At 39.0% G+C, this 19,102-nt stretch overlaps 1 protein-coding gene and 1 long non-coding RNA gene across 3 annotated transcripts in view; one reads left to right on the top strand and one right to left on the bottom strand.

Moving 5' to 3' along the window:
- The window catches only part of LOC107998319 (semaphorin-2A), a 515,475-nt gene that overhangs the window by 251,120 nt on the left and 245,253 nt on the right, over positions 1–19,102 (top strand). The window lies entirely within an intron of this gene.
- Positions 1–19,102, bottom strand: part of LOC107998320 (uncharacterized) — a 64,144-nt gene that overhangs the window by 31,701 nt on the left and 13,341 nt on the right. The window contains exon 2 of the long non-coding RNA XR_003697808.2: positions 15,809–16,254. This is a non-coding gene — a long non-coding RNA (uncharacterized LOC107998320). The remainder of the gene's footprint in view (positions 1–15,808; positions 16,255–19,102) is intronic.

Genomic DNA, 19,102 nt, shown 5'->3' with positions numbered 1-19,102 from the left:
ATTTTTTGAAACCCATTGGAATATTCTAGTATCCCGAATCTAATATCCTTGATATTTTGAGTTTCGAAAAAATTAAAAATTTTCGAACGTGAATATAAAGTTTAAAAGTTTGATTTTAAAAATCTAAGTTTCACAGGATTCTGTGATCCGATTCAGGATTCTCTGAATCGAGTACCGAGTTCAAGATCAAATCTATCACATCTTGCACGCTCAAAGTCTTCTCTATCGAATTCCTCGCGTCCAAGATGATTTCTGTTCAATTGTGTGGGATCAAAGTCACTTCTATCAAGTTCCTCGAATTCGGACTAGTCTCTTTCGAGTTTCAAGAGTTCAGAATAATCTCTATCGAATTCCTCGAGACCGAAGTTATCTCTATAGAATTTCACAAATTCTGGATCATCTCTGACGAATCTAATATCCTATCACCGCCTGGATCCTTTTTTATCTAATATTGGAAATTCAGAATGAAATCTACCGGATCCATCCGGTTGAACCTTTTTATTTCAATTCTGAATAAATTCCTCGTCATCACTAACGATTTCATATAATTTCACAAAATCTATTTTCCTCTTCCTAATCTAATAATACCTTCTTTTTAATTCGTAATCTTTTATACGAATAAAATAAAAAAGATGAAGTGTCTTTCAATGAAATTCACTCACAGACACTTCGAAATAAATTCCAAACAAGCAACAAGATACAATAATCGTATCCAACGTCATTTCTTCACGTATAAAACGGTAAGAAGTAATCCATGATTTAGAAGCATTCGCGATTTCGATCGATCAGAAATACATTTTCAGGCCGTCCACTCGCCACGAAAGAATCCCAAACTGGGAGAAACGATTGGCACCTCCTTCGATCGCGATCAGCCCGCCTTTCCAGCCTTTCCAGGAGGAGGAGGCGTCTATATGGATAACGTCGGCAATTCATTACCGCGCACCTATAGCCGATAATTGCATTTTCAGGCCATTTTACTAAAACGCTCGGCCCTGGCGCCTGTCTCGTCGGGAGGAGGAGCGCTAACGTCCTCCCGTGCGAAACCAAGGGCCACCAAAAGGGGGACCGGGTAACTGCATTAACCTTTCTGCCACCCCATTGAGAGGTGCAGACAGAGCAACGGAGCAGGCCGGGAGAGAATCCTGTACCACTCAGGCGGCCGCTTCTCTTCGACCGCCCTGTTAATTACGTTCAATGATTTTGAACACTGGCACTAAGCGAATCTCAAATCCGATTTTCGTGCCTCCGCCATTTGATGCACCTTTCCTTCTTATCGTGTTTCTTTTTTCAAGCCTGGATAACACTATCTTCGGGATAGCAGAAGGGTTTTAATTGAAGAGGAATAAGGAGCGACATCTTCTCCGATCCCGTCGTGTTTCTTGGAAATAAATCAATTAAATTCTCCATTCTTCGTGCCCATTTCTTAATGCCAGCACAGAGAAATATTTCAACTATAGAATCATCTGCTAGAATTAACGATAGCCGAAACAACGCGAGCAAATATTAATCTCGAATTTTTTTCGAATCGGCGAAAACGTAATCGTGAAAAACAATCAACGTAGCCGAAGCCACGCGGCTGTTATTTAGCGAGAAGAAAGCGACCGTGGAACAAGTTTCGAACGGGGGGATGGGTCCCTCGGCCGGGACAATCTCGAATTTTCATAAAGCGTCCGTGTGTCTGGTACATTACTCACGATAATCCAGCCAGCGGCCGCGGAGTATGAAACCGCAAACCGAAGCCAGGAGGACGAGGGTCGGCTCGCGTGCTTCACACCCGCGCCCCAAAACTTGCCCGCCCAAGTTTTAATTCAAACTTTTATTTATACGAATCGTGCATTATCGTAAGCCCGTTGGAGAGACGGCGTTTGCGCGCTCCGTGTTCAATTCCTTCCCCTCCTCGCTCCTCGTTATATTACAACCAGACTTTTCTCGAGAGAGGAATTTCAAACCGCGCTCAATGCTTCTGATTGAAGTATTTAGGCGAGGAGAAAAAATGATTATTTCCGATTCACACGTTTCTGAGATCGATTGCAGGATTCATTTGTCCGAGGATTCAAATTTGAGTTAATATTATCTGTACGATTCATTTTATCCTGCACGTTTCGAATTGTTTAAAATCAATAAGATTTCTTCTTACAAAAAAAAAAAGGAAAAAAAAATCTAACAGTTTTAGTTGCTTTAATAAATATAATATCCCGTGAGAAGAAGTTACTAATGTATCGAAGTATCGGGGAAACGTTCACCGGCTGAATAATATAACAGCAATAATGGAATTGACTATAACTCTGCTATAACGGTGAAAGTTTTGGTTGGGAGAAGCACGAAAATCGATTCAACATTGAACTTAATAATATCCGTTCGATAAAGTTGCTTAAACGTCCATATTTCTTTGCGGATGAAAAATTCATCCCTTTAAATAATACAAATGGGGGCTTGCATTTCCAGATTGCCACATTTGTTTCCTTTATCGGGAACGAATTTCAACTTTCAACTATCGACAGACAACGAGAATTTATCTTCCTCTCGAAATTTTTTATTACGATACGCTGCACCGCCCAGTCAACGATATTCAACTCTCTGACCGATTAAATCAGATTTAATACCACCACCGATTTATTATTTTTTAGATATAATTAAAATTTCTTCTTCGAATGTATTTATCTACGATAAATATTTTGATATTTATCGAAAATAATTATCCTCTCCAATATTACCACGAATCGAAATAATCGTAATTCTCAGTCCCTTAAGAGATGAGGGATCAAGATCTGCGGGAGGAAAAAAAGAAAGAAAGGAACTTCGATCGAGCCGAGAACAGAATTAATTCGTCGAAAGTTATTTTCACGTGAGCCATTTCACTGGAAGATATTTCGCTGGTTGGAAACGTCCGGATTTTACCGGGTCCGCGGTTTTACGTCGCGACCACGCTCGCCTCGATCTCGCTTCCACCGTTTGCGGCCTCGAATTATTAACCGCAATCGTGATTGCCGCTTGTTTTGGATGGGTTTAGGCTACCTGCGTATCGCGGTCGCTACGAAATTGGCGAGACTGGAAGGGGGAAATGGCGAGAGGAAAAAACCTCTTGAACTCGATGATTCGATGAAACGATTCGCCATCAAGTTAATTTATTAGAGTAATTTGAATCAGATTTCTAATTTCAGGAGAGGGGAGACAATTTTTCGACTGCAAAAAAATCAAATTAATTTTTCTTATTTTCTTTAAAATAGAAAATTTTTCACTTAACCTTCGACGATCGAGGAAATTTGCTAAATAATTAATTTTCACTCGATCTCCAACAGTGTGTTTGCTTCATCAGCACCACTGTCTCGAACCTCAAAATTTCTGGATGAATATTATTTAAAGAAATAATCAAAGCCGCGCTAGCACGGTTCTCTGAATTTAATTACAATTAATAAGCAAAGCAAGCGTCCAAGGGGCGATTCTAGGTGAGATCTTGGGAAGCTGCGCGCTGTTCCGGCTTACTTTACGCCCCGTTGGGATTTCACGGGGGTATCTAAGCGAGCAAGCTGCTCCTCCTCCTCTCCTTGTCCGCTTTCCACCCTTCTGCTTCCTGATTAGCAATCGTCCCGAGAATTTTTCCGCGGTTAAGGTTTCCGAGACTCTCTTAGAGAAGGATCTTACACCGTGTAATGACCCGATTGTTATCTCTGGCCGCAGGAAGGAGAGAAAATTCGAGCGCGGAGTCTCGGTTAAACTTCATCCGAGGTGAACTGAAAATTATCGTGAATTACTGGCTGGTTATTAAACTCCGCTCTTATACTGATGAACAGCATAAATTTGAAATGTCGGAATTCAGGAATTTTCGATCAAAGAATGAATTATTCCCCTCGCTGTGACTCGTTGGATAGCTTAGATCTGTTATAGAGAGCAATTAAACTTCGATATATTATATTTGTCTTTGATAAAATTCTTCTCTTGCTTGATTTAAAAGAAGTTAAAACACTTTTACGTCTCTTTAACATCTCGCTTTTGCAAATTCCAAACGACAGGGATACAAATTACTGCAACATCCATTCGCATTCAAATTTCCACGTTTAAGTTAAAAAAAGAAAAAGAGTAGAGAGAATCGTACCTTTCATTTTTCTCGCCATTCCACAATCCCATTCCACGAGCATTCCAAATACGATACGAATTACGGCGCAAGAATCGATAGTGGCCAGCTCTAACGTTTATCTAAACAGTTTACACGGATCACCAGCCGGTCGAGTGACGCGTTATCCTCGAGGAGAAATCGTGTTTGCGATTACCCAACATCGAAATCAAAATCCATAACTCGATCCGCTGTCACTTCGCTCTCTCTGTCGCACACGCGCCGATAAAACGGAAATGGAGAAACTTATGCCTTCGAATCAGGCTTCGAATCCTGTTTGCGATCAGGCCTGCCCCCGTATTTTCAATTATTCTGAAAATTATGCGCTTTTATTGGACCCTCCAGCGGGCGTCTTCTCCCTCTTCTTCCAACTCTTCTTCTCCATGGAGAAATAAGACGAGATTGCGATCCACGGGAATCCTCCGTGCTGCTTTCTCGACGCGAGAAATCGATAATGGATTCGCGCCGATCTTCTCTTCGTTACGATGAGATCGGATGGAGTGCAGTGTGACGATGATAATTTAAAATAAACAAAGATTGTACGTGCAATACATCAAAGAGTGTAGAAGAGAAATTTCGGAAAGAAGGATATTTTTTTCTTCAACATATCTTTAAGAAACTTCAATTTCACCAACGTAATTAACTTTGGATAACTTGGATCGAACACCTGCCGTACTCGACACTCGGAGACATAAAAGAATACCTTTTCTTACCTCGGCTCGGGGTTAAGGGGAGTGCATATTTCATCGATGGAAGAACGCACGTTTCGCGTTTCCCATTTTTTGGGGAGAAGATCGTAAGGAAAAAGTTCGTAACGACGGGCGAAGTTGAGGTTGGGAGAAGAAGTATCCCGACGAAAGGAAACGAAGACAAAACGAAAACTCGCGGAAGGGAAGAAGTTCCGGAGGGCTGGCGTTAAAGCCTTTGAACTTCATTTTCACCCCGGGAAGAACTATTTTCCGCGCTTCCCTCCCTCCTCCTCGAACTTTGGAGGAGGACGCTCGTGATTCCCGCCGCCCTTAACGAATTATTCTTTCGACGTAACAGACGTCGAATTAACAATTCATTGAATAATAAGATCCAAGAGGGATAGAAGTTGGACAAGGATGGGCCGGCTAATTAAAAATGTATTGTCCGTTTTATCGTCTAATGGATTTGGTGAGGAGGGGTAATTTGAGGGAGGATAGGATAGGATGGCGCAATTAGGGGGTGACGCGTGTAAAAGTCGACGCGAGGGAAATGAGATGTGCGAAAGAGAAGAGTTTTTTTTTCGAAAAGAGTGGGGGGAAAGAAGAGGTCGATTTACCTTTCGTTTGAAATGTCTCCCGTGAAAGGGACAGGGTGGTTTCCTTCCCTTCAATCGTTTCATTGTTTCTTTTAATCGCGAAAAAGAGGCGGGCTTGGTTTACAAAAGACTTTTCCCTCAAGTTTTTATCACTATCTCGATCCTAGCTCGAGGATGATCCTTTTGAGAAGCATCCATTATGCGCGCGTGCAATGGATCGTTTTAATAGAAAGAGAAAAATTCTTGGATGTCAGTTGACGTTCGATTGACAACGTTGGAAATTATATTTTAATCTGTTACTCTTTCCAGATTGTGCGATAAGAAAAATTTCTATCCATTTAATAATACGCTTTTAACTATGTGTAAATTTTTAATAATTTTATTCCTTCTTTCCTCTGAATTTGAGATTATATTCCGTTCCATTTCTTTTATTTACTACAAAATTTAAAAATCATTAAAAAAAAACTTTGTGCAAACAAAACTCCTATGAAGAAATCGTATTGAATTTGTAATTCTAAACGTTGATAAATATATATTTGAAATTTTTAATTTTCGAGAGATCAGTTCGATAAAAATTCCAAAATTTTATAACATTTTACTTTTATGCTTCATAAATTGTCGAGTATTTTATTTTATTCTCCATTTATAATTTTCAAATATTATAAATCACGTATCAGATACATGAAATTTTAAAAAGCGGAAGATTTTCCATTCCGTAGAAAATTTATAAAACTGATATCTCGAAACGTACACAGTCGAAACGATACAATCTACTGAAGAGAAAACGAAACACACGGTGACGCACGCGATTAAATGATGAATCGAACAAGAGTCGGCGGCGAAAATTTCAGGGCGAAACAATATCGTCAAGTCTATCTATCACTAGCTTGTTTACGAGAGAAATGCAAAAATTCGTTGGATAGCACTCCGTCAAATTAAGTCACCACACAAATTGATCGATAGTTTTCTGGTCGTTCATAAACAAGACATTATCACGCGAATATCTTGATATTCCATTTATTCGTCGTATCATACAATACGAGAAGAAATCTGAAGGATGGGACGACAAAGTAATGCGAAAATAACAAGTCGAGGGATGAATCATGCCATCAGATTTGACTGCCGCTGGGCACGTGAGGGGTTGGGCTATTCAGAAACCCTGAACCGATCAACAGCGAATGGACACGATGGATATTTTATGAAAGAGATTTTTCTACCATCAGTCAGTTATAGTTGCATATTTATATGTACGAAACGTTTTTCTGCTTTAAGGGGTGGATATCTTTTGAGGAGGGAGTTTCGTGTATCACTTTAGGGTGTTTGCAGTGATATTTGAACGATTTTTGATAAGTGGAGGAACGTTCGATTGTATTTTACTTCTGAAAAAGCAGTTTGAAATATTAGTTTTTGCTTGTCTTTTTCTTTGAAATGAAAAAAATAATTCATGAATCTTATATTTTCAAGCCATCCTGTACGTAACTCTACAATCGACATATCGAAAATGTTCGATAGTTTCGAACGACGATAGAAAGAAGTGGCTGGCCATTTTATTTCGTTCTCAGTTTACTGCATCATTGACGAATTATACGAGGCAAGGATAAATGCGAAATAAAGCTTACCGGTGTAAAAAGATTTACGAGGCTTGCGCGTGTTGTACTATGCGCGGACGGGATTGGGTGGCCGGAAGTGAAAGGAGAAATTTGACTTTTCATTATCTTCAAATAATTAAAAAATTATTATATTATTTATATCGAAACGAGAACCATCAATTTCCCTTTTTTAAAAGAAAATATCGTAGAATCAATTCAATTCTTCATCGATAAATTAATAATTATTATAAAGAATTATATTTAATCAAATTTATAAAATTTACGATTGAATTTCTCTTCCCATCAACGATGATATTAACATTTATAAATTATATGATGCCTGTACTATAAAATTTATTACAAAAGTCATATTATTTTCTTTGGATTATTCGATAAATAATTCTTTCCCTGTTAAATAAATTTTCAATAAACTCTTAAGGAGAAATGTAATTTTTCGGTCAGACAACAACGCCAAGTTTACAGCCCTGTTGACTGCGCGCCCCTCTTTCCACCGACTTCCGGAACGAAACCGTCCACGTTACCATCCCAGACGTAAACTTTCCAGAGATCGTCGTTCCCTTCCGTTATCGCGCCGTTTAAAATCCGAAGGATTTCTTTTCTCGTATACACGAAACGCTCGCGATGACGTCGTTGCGGTATTATCCGACTATTGGCGACAATAGCCGCTCGAGACTGCAGCACAACGAGTGTTACAGATGTCGCGGAATTGCGTGGTGCAAAGCGTTTGGGCTGTTTGAGAGAAAGAGGGTGGAGGTGCAGAGACGGTTCGAAATCGTGTTTGAACTTTATATGCTGTATGTACGACGCCATTAAGTTTTACATCGTTATGGAAATTCATAAAGATGTTTAATGGCACGAAATATAGATTAAAAATTATTAAACCATTTTATGAAATCTAAAATTTAAAAAAAATCATATCACAATCTCGCAATTTATTCCTTCTCATTCCTCAAGAAAACTAAATTAAATAAATAAACAAAAATATATTTCGTTCTCATCGTTCATTCAAAAGAAAAAAATTATTTTTCACTTGGTGGAATAAAATTCTTCAGCTTACGTAAAACTGCTTTCTTTTTTTTCCTTTTCACTTCACTGTAACGCCGACGAAAAGCGTCGTTACAATTCATACCGATAGAATCCAATTTTCAAAAGCGCATCACCGCGGCATCGCGCTGCTCGCCGCCTCCCTTCCCTCCCGAGATCGTTTCCGGTATCGCCCTACTTCCGCTCTCCACGTAGCAACGTTATCGCCGGCATAAAGTTTAAACGTAACAGGGCATAAATCGGGCGCGGAGATGCCGCGGTAACGACCCAGTTACCGGAATCGTCCTCGGTTGCTTCACCTTTTTGTGAACAGGCGGAGGCGTCGACGTTGAAGCCGCGATACGAAGCCGCCCACTCGAAGCCGGAGTGAAATTGGAGATAAAATGGGAGAGGGCGCGAGAGAGGAATATTGGGTGTCGGCGGACTGACGCGCGTCGACTCGTTTTCATAAATTAATGCGGAATTATTTTCCCGCCGGAAAGGAATAATGGGGATGACACGACGGGGTCGAATCGAGATCCGCCTCGTTCGTTCGTTCGTTCTTTTTTCCTTTTTTTTTATGCGCTCTCGTTCGGCTCTGGTCCTCCGCAGCTTTTGTGCCGTCCGTATTATTTTTCCGACGAGGGATCGCCACCCTCCGCGTTGAATATAATTTAGGCGTGGTAACGCGTTGAATTTCTTTTTTTTCCTTCTTCTTCTTTTTCCTTTGGAGAAAAATGCAAGTTATTAATCAGGATAAGGTGATCCGGTGAAAGAGATTCGAGGTATCGAAATATCTTTGGATTTGTTAAATTAAACAAATTCTTTCCGGTATCCTATACAAGTTTTTTGAGGTAATTTAAGGTAATTCGATTTCAATGTAGAAGTTTCTTGTCGCGTGGAAATAATTTTCGATGATAAAACGGTTTGCTCGACGTTATTTTAAAATGCAGCGTGGCGCATAGAAAGAATTATTAGCGGAGAATGGAAGAAATAATACGCATCGTAAGAATTAATATTGCATTATAATATGGCAGAATGCATTATAGATTAAGCTCGGATTAAGAAAACTTTAGAGCACGATAATTTAATAATATTCCAACTTTATGCGCATTAGGATAAACGATAATCCTAATTTTCCTGTTAAAACAAACATCCATCGTTAATTCATATTACCAAGCCTTACTAATAACAACCTTACTAATAATTACCAATTATGCTTTTAATAGTTAATCTCCTTTGCTGGCGCGTTAACCTTCTTAACAATTTCAAGCCTGATTGTTAGTCACAATATTGACCCGATTCTCCAACCATCCCCTATCTCTGCCCAATCCAAGCGATCAATTAACTCGCAACTCTAAAACTTGTCACGCATCGTGGTGGAACGTTTTGGAAAATAATCATCAGCAGTCGATCGAGCTGGCGATAAACGGTCCCAGGTATTATTCAACCGATCTCTGCGCGATCGGTTTCATAGAATATTGAAATTCAATTTCACCTGGCAATTCCACGTTGAAAACCCTGGGATATGTTTCGTGTAACAACCGAAATGCCGCATCAAAATTCCTCCATGAATGTTTAAACACCTATTAGCTAACCGACCGAAATTAGACGGCAATTTTGACGGGCGTTCTTCGACCCGATCAAATATGTACACGGGTCGGGAGGCCTTCCATGAATGATAAACGAATATCCTCCACCGTGGCCACGAGGCAAAACGCCTCCCTGCCCTAATCCCAAGCGGCAACCCGAAGAAGCTAATTCGATCGGCGCGCGCTGTTCGATTGTCCGTGATAATCAATCTCCAATATTCGACCAATGTATTTTTTCTCCCCCTGTTCCAATTCAACCCAGAAATGATCTCGAGCCGAAATGATATCGTATCCCATGTTCCTGATCATCGATCATCTCAGGCAATGCCAGATTAATTAACAATTTTTTAATCGTAGCCATTTAAAAATAATATTTTTTCCGAATGAATTAAAAGGAAAGATTCGAGGGGGCTACGAAGATGTACAGTTCGATCGTTAAAAGAAAAAGGAACGAAACGAAAAAGAAGGGAAAGAGGAGGAAAACTCCCAGGGATGGAAGAGCTGCTTATCAGCGAGCAACAAAGGACAAGCAGGCCGTTCAAGCAGCGAGCGTGCACTTTTAATATTTTTAAAGTACGTTCGATCCTCTATGAAGGGTCTTCCGCTAACGAAGCAGAATCGAAGCGACGAGCCGGAAAATGGAAGGGGTTGCGAAGAAAGAGGGTAGGTCGTAAGGCAAGGTAGAAACTGAAAGAAGAGAGTCTTCGGGGTTGGATCGCGGGGGAGGAAAAGGAATCGAAGGAATCGAGTTTTTGCAAATTAATCGCGTTAATGCACCGTCTGACATCGTAATCGGGGAGGGGAGGGTACCTACTAGGCTGGAACCTACGACGCCTTTACCTCGATACATACCTTTACTCCGTTATCCTGTTATCCCGAACAACCCTTTGAGAGATGGGTCTCGCTCCTTTGAGAAGGTTCACCATCGTTCGAACACCCTTTGTCCCCCCCTCCGTCCATTTTCCATGGAGATTCTTGTGACGAGATGGATTTTCTTCTTTTTGTTTTATTATCTCTGAGGATTACACCGGTACACTTATTGGGTCGAGAGACAAATTTTGTTCATATATATATATATAAATATTTTACAAGAGTACAAGAAACCGTGTTAACTTAAAAATTTTCCTTAATTAATAGTTATAAATGAACTGTTTCTAATAGACTAGCCGAAAGAAAAAGCTTCTTCTCGGATAAGAGGATCAAAATAAATTTTCTCTTCTCTCTTTCTATCATTTAAACATTTCTTCGTTCGTGATTCGGGGTTGGAATAGATTTCGAATAATAATAAATCCTGGGACGAGCGTGGTCGCGTTTATTCGCGACTTCCGACAACTCGTCCGAACTTTTAATAACGTTGCTGTCCGTTTCCATAAGTGAGTTATCGGGATGAAGTTTCGCCTTGTTGCGCGTATTGCCCCGAGTGGAACGGCTCGCTCGAGAAATTTGTTTATAGGTGATGATTGCATAATTAGATCACGCGAACCGGCTCGCGTTGTTGGGAGTAAAACTACTGGCTACTATAAATCGCACGTGAGACGTGTAAATCGGGTTAATGCACGTATCAGATTATATAGTGCGTATGACTTTCCAAGTTGATTTATTTAGAACACGATGATTGAATTATGTAAAGTTGCAGGCGAGATTATGATAGAATTAAGAGTAACAGTTTAATGCAGGATCGTATCATACAAAGTGATGATAATTTCGAGGTATGAAGATATTGTTAATCGAATAAAATTTATTTATTTAGATAGTGACTAAAAATTTATCATATAAATCGAGAGACTTCTTATTAAAATTTCATAGAAAATTTTTTCCTTAAACGTTATAGCAATACAAACGATTTCTTTCTTTTTTTAAGAAAGGGATAAACAATACGATAAAAATCTGACGGAAATTTATTTCATTGGATCTTGCTTCTCTCACTGTTTGCCACGAAAATGTTCTCTGTTTTCTCAAATCGAATAATACATCCCATCAGGTTTCAGGATTTTTGAAACACCAGCTTGGGATTCGCTCTCGATCAGCATTGTCCATCATCCCTCTCCCTTTTCTCCCCTTTCATTCTCCCTCCTCCGTTGTATCTTTATCGTGCAATTTTGGACACCAGCGGATTAAACCGCTCGAATAAGTACAGCCAATAATACTTTTTCATTAACCCGCGAGGATTAACCCTTTTGCGCGGAAGCAATCAAATTATATTGTCAGTGAAATCAGTCTGACGAAAAAAAAAGGAAAAAGAAAAAGGGAGAGTCGACAGGAAACGAAAAAGAAGAAGAAGAAAAGAAAATAAAACGAATGGTACGAAAAAGAAAAGAACGCACGTGTATGTGTGTGTGCGTTGTGAATATTCGAGGGAATCCGAGAATTGTTTAAGAGAATTTAATAATCGTTGACGCGTACGAGTGGAAGAGGAAAGGAAACGGAGGAGAGGGAAAATTCTAAATTCAATTGTTACTCGTTGCTCGAAAATGTATTCCATCGATTGATTCTCGAACATCGCGGGATATTCAATTATAAAAGGCTATCGTAATATTTTTCCATTTAAAAAATACCGGGGCTGGCTGGCCGGTATTGGCAATTACGCGTGACTATTTGCGTATTGTAATTTCGTTGCCTCGTTCCAGGGGAGAAACCACTCGAAGGAGCGGAAACTCATTTGCGATCTCCCTCGATCGGTCATCCACCATTCTCGATATTAAATTCTTTAATTGTTTGTTGATGAAATACGATATCTCTGTTCCTTCTTTCTTCTCCTGCATTTCTTGAGGAATGGGGGAGGGAGGGAAGGATTACGAGTATAATTATTTTTTATATTGCCCGTCTCCTTCAGATTCCTCGTTGATTTAATGAAAAGAACCGATCCTTCTGTTTCATTTCTTATCGGGCAAAGTGGATACGGTTGAACGAAATTTTTATGAAAACATTATTTTTTTCATTTATATTACGCTTGTTGATATTATACTTGTGCAAGTATTACCAATAGAAAAGTAATTCAAAAGATCTACGTCTCTAAATATTGCTCATGATTACAATTTAGAATTGTTATTAATATCATAACAAGTCAGAGTTAAGAAACAACTGCGTGCAAAGTTGGCGGAGGAAATCTCTCTTCTCTTTTGCCATCTTCCTGATATCATAAATCATTACGAATGGACGCCTTTTTCTCCCAAATATTCCTCTCCTCGAATCCCTTTCGACCTCGCCATGTACTTTTTCCAACACAATAACAAAACAGTGGAGCGACATCGAGTTTAAAGTTCGCGCCATTTAGGTACGATGATAGAGTGGAGATTAACGATTGCAAGTTGAAGAGCATTTTCAATAGTTCAAAAGTCTTCGTGTCCGTAGCAGATGTTCAGAAATGTCTGCGGATTAGTAGTATTTTCGAGAGAAACGACAGATGTTACCAGACAAATGGAAGCGAAACTTCCTATAAATTGAAATTAATGGTTTATCATCTCTTCTCTGGCTTTTAATAAACGTAAACGTCGCTGCGAGTCATTAAATTGGCCATGTTCGTTATATAAATGGATTGTGAAGTTACGACGTGGATAAATACGCGTTGCTCGTCCGCGTTTTCGATAGTTCTCGTGTTTCTCAACTTTCATGGATGGAAATTAGTATTTTTTTTTTCTAATAATAGTATCGTAAACGATTGAGGAAATGAGAAGAGAATTGCAATTTAGAGAAAGATTAACTTGATTTCTAACGTGTCAAATTTACTGTAAATCAAAGGTTATTAAAAAAGTTGTTCGAAAGAAGGTTTAAATCGAGAATATATTCACGAATATTAGCATAATTAGATCGATTATTTTATCCAATAAGTACATTTCAACCTAGCTATCTGAAAATGTGTTGGTAATTTAAAAGTCTATATCTCAGAAAGACGCTTAACGCAGTATATCTACACTTAATAAAATACCTGATAACCAAAATATCGGAGCAGAATATTATAACGACAACTACTTAAAATTTGCCACGTCACCGGAACTACATTACTTTGACATCGTCAACTTTCGCGAAATATTCACAACGCATAAAATGTTCCTCTCGAAACTATTTTAGTTACAACAGAACAACTCCCCCAACTCGTTCCGCGCAATTATCGCTTACGCTTTTGCATTATCGCCGTGGACCGTTAAAATTAAGTTCCCCAACTGCAAACTCTCCTCCGCCGCGATCCAATATAAAACACCGATCGCATTATCCGCAAGGAATAATCAGCCAGACAGATCGATCCCATTCCAAAATTAATTCCATCCCTCCGCCACCATCGACTCAAGCGCGAGGCTCGCGCGGCCTCGAGGCGTCGTGGCGGCGTCTCGAAGGTGACGGTTGCCACGTTGGATCGTCATAAAATCTCGTCACCAAACCGGTGAACGCAATCTACCGAGTAACTAACTCGGTTACCGCGCACTTGTACACCAACCTCGGCTCCCCATCGCCGCTTCCTCGTCCCACCAACGCGCCTCCACCCTCTCCCTCCCCTCTCTCCCTCTCTCGAGGGCCGCCGCTCTCTTTGCAGCGCGGTGCTGGGGGCGCGTGTACCTGCCCATTATGGCTAAAAGCGTAGCACACTCGATTATCACGTCGTCGCGCGTGGCTGAAAACTGAAAATGCCGTGGGCCTTTGACAGTGTAAGAGCACCGCCGTACCCGGCATTAGCCACGCCGAGTGAAAATTCACCGCTAACAGCCTTACCCCCAACTTGTCGAAGCCAGCGCGAGTTGTCCCGTAGCCGTGGGGGAGGGGAGGGGGTCCTGATCGATCCTCCACGTTTCGAGGAGGAGGCAGAGATCGTTTCTCACCTGTTACGCCTGTTTTTGGTAATGAATTTTAGCTCGTCGAGCGAGGTTAGATATTATTACATCGGTTTTGTGTTTCTTTCTACCGTTCGTTTCTTCAAATCGGGTAAACGAGTTTGGTAAATGATTGTATTTGTTGAATTTGTTATATAGGGTTCTTGTTGCAGGGAAATAATTTGCATTTGAACGTGTCAGCGAGATCCTGTATTTGTCTGCGTCGAAGTCAAGGGACAGATCGAAGAAAGGAACCCTTGTGTTCCTCGAGATTTCAACCGCACCCTCGAATCGTTATAATAAAGAGAGCTGCTTCGTTGTGATTTCAGGAAAAAAGACCCTTCGTTCCCATTTAATGACGAATCACGTGCTTCAAAATCCTTACAAACAAAGTTCTTTTTTGTTTGCTCGAAATCCGAGACCTTTCCTCGATGCTCCCGCTTCGTAAGAAATCCCTTGTAAAGAGATTCGATAATGACATGGGACAATACTTAGAAGATAAAATCTCGGTATTGTATCAAATCTCTCGATGTAATTTCTCTTTCTCTTTTTCTTTTTCCTCTCTTCCTTTTTAGGAAGATCTTAATTGCTCTTATCTAGTGATTGAATTTAACGAATTTAAGACGAGTGGTTCGAAATTAGATTAAAGTAAATGTCTTGTTATTTTAATATTTTTTTCTCTGTGTTTTTTTACCGTAATAATATAGTATATATTATTATATTTACATATATATTTAGTTTATGCACGATAACCATAATGAAGATTAGCAATCATTAGCAATAAATTCGGGATATTATTAATAGCACGTATAGATAACTTTCATTAATCTTGTATTAAGCTAATAAACCTCAGCCAGGCTGCAGATAAATAATTTATTTCAACATAACTGTATTTCATCCTTTGCGGCATGTTTACGTTATATACGTGCATCCCCACAGTTATGTTTGCGCCCGTCATACTCGTCATTAACAGTTAATTAACCCAAGACACGCTAATCATTATTTACCGACAAAAATTCAAACCGAAAGATATTTACCTACGAAAGAAAATTATTATAGATTCGTTTCAAAGATTCGATACAATAAAATAATATCATTACACGAAAAGTTTTCCAATTATCAGTAACAGAAAATAAAAAATAAATACTATATCCGCCTATATATATATAAAATAAAATTTCCATTCCATTTCGTTCGTTTCAAACGAAATATGAATAAAATAATTTCATTTCAAAAAAAAAAAGCTTGATAAAATAATTCGAATAAATGAATTTCCTCATCGAGTTGATCGCAAGCAAGAATGATGAGGTACGATAAAAAAGAATTCACCTCGAGGAAATTTCCATCGAAGGAAAGAGAGACAAAAATTCCGAAAGACACAATACCTGTACAAAATGGTTGCTGGCTTCGATGCACGATAAAATCGTAACAGGACGGCAAATTGTCTATCCTCAAGGAGATGCTTTTCCACTTTGCTTTTTATGCACTTTTCACCTCACGCCCCATGAAAGTCCGTGTACGTCGAGCGTAACCGCACAGCTTTCAGAAACTTCAAAGAGTCACTCAACTGCCAGCCTTGTCCTTTTACGTTCTTTTAAACGTGGCGCGCGCGCTGCTACCTCCACTTCCAACCGAGTACTACGTGGGTCCAAGGTGGAACCGCTGGAACCGCAACCCGTCCAACATACTGATTGCAATCCACCGATTGGGCTAGAACGTCTTACTCGACAATCGGAGAATTGCACAAAGGACGAATTCGGCCGTGGAGACGTTGATTTCTGACGCTCCCCAGCCCCGGCCACTTGATGCAATTGCGCTAACGAGGCGGGACCTTGATGCGAAAAACAGAATTTGGATGTTGGGGTTAATAAGCCAGGATGGAAATGGCATTTTGCTGGAATAAATAGTTGGAATAATATAGGATAGAGAGGAATTTCGCGAGTGAATTTATCTTTTTAATAAATTTCATCGTTGTTGGTAATTTTTCGTGTTTGCAAAAGTTGAAGTAATCGGGTTGTACCAAATTCTTTTTTATTGTGAATGGAAATTTTATTCTTACGGAAAATTTATTAAAACGAAGCTATTTATTTGATCGATGTAGAAATTTCTTGCACGCCTCTAAATTAAATTGTAACACGAGCGGTTGAAGAAATGCAGCGCTTTTTTTTTTATTAGACTTCAACGAGAACAATTATCGATGGTTGGAACAAAGAATAGAACAACAAAAATAGAAAAGATTATAACGTCGTTTATGGTATAAAGTAACCATAATTCTCTATTTAACGAGCATTACGATTATCATATTTCGTATGTCGCTCTCGTATGTTGCAAAAATAATTTAAATATTAAAAGTTTTACCTCTAAAGACGCGTTTTTAATTCAACAAAGAGCATCGCACAACTTCTTTATTTCTTTGACACGAGATACTAAGCATCATGGATTAAACAAACATCATAAAAACTCCCCCTCTAAAAAATTCCTCAACTAAAATTCGCGCCAGATATTAATTTAAGAATTCGTCGACGAAGCTAGCATTTTTCCGCTAATTAATTTCTTAAATATCAGCAGAAATCCTCCCCATTTTAAACCCTGGTTGGAAAATCACGAAATGAAAACTGTTTCTTTGATAAAACGGTAATTAACCATTTCCCCCCCTGCAAATCTCTTCATTAGCCACAAAAGGGAGACTGTCGCGGGTAATAAATAGTTTTTCCATGCAATAATTTAACCGTTGGATGGACAGAGCTAAAACGTTGGCCAGAAGGAGACGAATGAATCTCGTCTTCTCAGACACGGATCCTGGGCCGGTCCAGAATCGAGATTATAAATATTGATCCTGAGCGTCCTTCAACTTTGAGTGCACTCGAGGAGTCCCTCTTGTCCCGCATTTCTATACTATCCCGGGCCGGTAGAGGGTCGAGGGGGATTCTTCGTGGCGAAATTGAAATCCGAGAGGTCCCTCTTGCCCGTTCCTTCCGCCAGAAAGAGAGTCAAAGTCGCTCGGGCAAATTAAAATTGTAGGGCATGCCCGTGGACAACTGGCCTTTGATGGCCGTGCCAACGGTCACGGATCATCTAGTCCTACGTTATAAGGAAGAATCGCCAGGGGTGGCATTTCTTTATAGGGGGAAGAGATGCGTTAAAGGGCGGAAAAAGGACCGCTGGGAGATGCGATCGATCTACTTTGGTATACTAAATATACTAAAAATTGAATTTAAATATATATAGATAGATTTCATCTTGTAAGTAACACATCTTGTAAATATACGTACGTTCAGTTATTGTATCGATGGTTTACGTTCATCGTATATCGTGGTATAAATGTGACAATTGTTTTAGTCGATTTAAACGTGTAAATATTTATAGGATAGGAGATTGAGAACTGTAAGATAATATATGTATTCAGATGTATCTATAATATATTGAAATTTTTAGCAGTATTATTTTGTCAACTATCTTTTAAATACTCACGAGGCAAATAAAAATTAAGCAATGAGATTATACGCGAAGGCCAAGATTAAAGGCAGAAGATCTCGAAGATCAGCGGACGTTAGGCCGTTCGTCCTTTCGTCTCTAAATCGGTTTAATCGAGCTCTCGTTAACTTAGTTATCGTTAATGCCTGTTGCAATGTAGCTAAGTGGCTGCTGCCTCGAGCTACTCTGCCTTCGAGGCTCGCATCCTTTTCCAATTACTTTGCTACCGCCAAAGTACTGATTCGATTAATCAATTAACGTAAGTTCATTCCGACAGAGATGTGCTTTCAGTCCAGGGCAGAGTGACCGGTACAGCTTTTCGTTATGACACTGACTTTCTTGAAAAATTCGAAAATAATTTTTTGCTTTATAGTCCTTGGAAATTTTTATAAAAATTTTTGTAAAATATTACAAGAACAATTATTATTAATTTACTTCTTTATTTATCGAAGTAATCAATAATTTCTAAATTTTCTCTTTAAATTTGTAATTTATATATACGGTAATAAATTATCGGTTAAAGTAAGCTATCAAAAATTTACCATTTACAAAGAAAACAATTTTATCGATTCTTCTAATAGAAATATTACTTCTTATTATTCCTTTCGGATATTATAGAAATTTGAGAGAAGAATTTAAATAGAATTTTAATAGAATTAGAAATATAGAAATGTAATACTCATGGCATATTTCTCATTGGAATGCAATAAAACGACGACAAGATATACCGACATTTCAGGAGTTGCTGTAAAGAGAAGAATTCAATTTTCATTTTCGACAATGAAATCATCTCCATTTTAATTCCTTGTAAAGAATTCTTACTTTTTTTTATAAGAAAATATTAAGTTTAATTAAATTATTTATATTTTCCATAAATCGTTTGAAATAATTTACGAATACATATAATATACGATTTTAAACAAATCTTTAAAATGTGTCTTAATCAATCGATCTTATTAGATCACATAAAGATTCTTTCATTCTCCAGATTAGTGTTATGACTGTCACGGTAAAAATACACGGTGTTTCACGAAAGTTAGCAAAAACCCAGTTGTAAGAATGATCGAAGTTCTAGAAATTCCATAAATGATGTTGAATCGATCGCGTGGATCGTTTTAGCACGCTGAGTCTGCATCAGGATTCCAAAGTGCAATCGAGTTTGCCGATTCTGAGAGAGTGTGAAACGTTACTTCATCTATTCAGCG

The sequence above is a fragment of the Apis cerana genome, linkage group LG6 (genome assembly GCF_029169275.1).
Source record: "Apis cerana isolate GH-2021 linkage group LG6, AcerK_1.0, whole genome shotgun sequence".
In the NCBI taxonomy this organism is placed as follows: domain Eukaryota; kingdom Metazoa; phylum Arthropoda; class Insecta; order Hymenoptera; family Apidae; genus Apis; species Apis cerana.
Note: the sequence above shows the minus strand (reverse complement) of the source record. Positions and strands in the feature narration are given on the sequence as shown.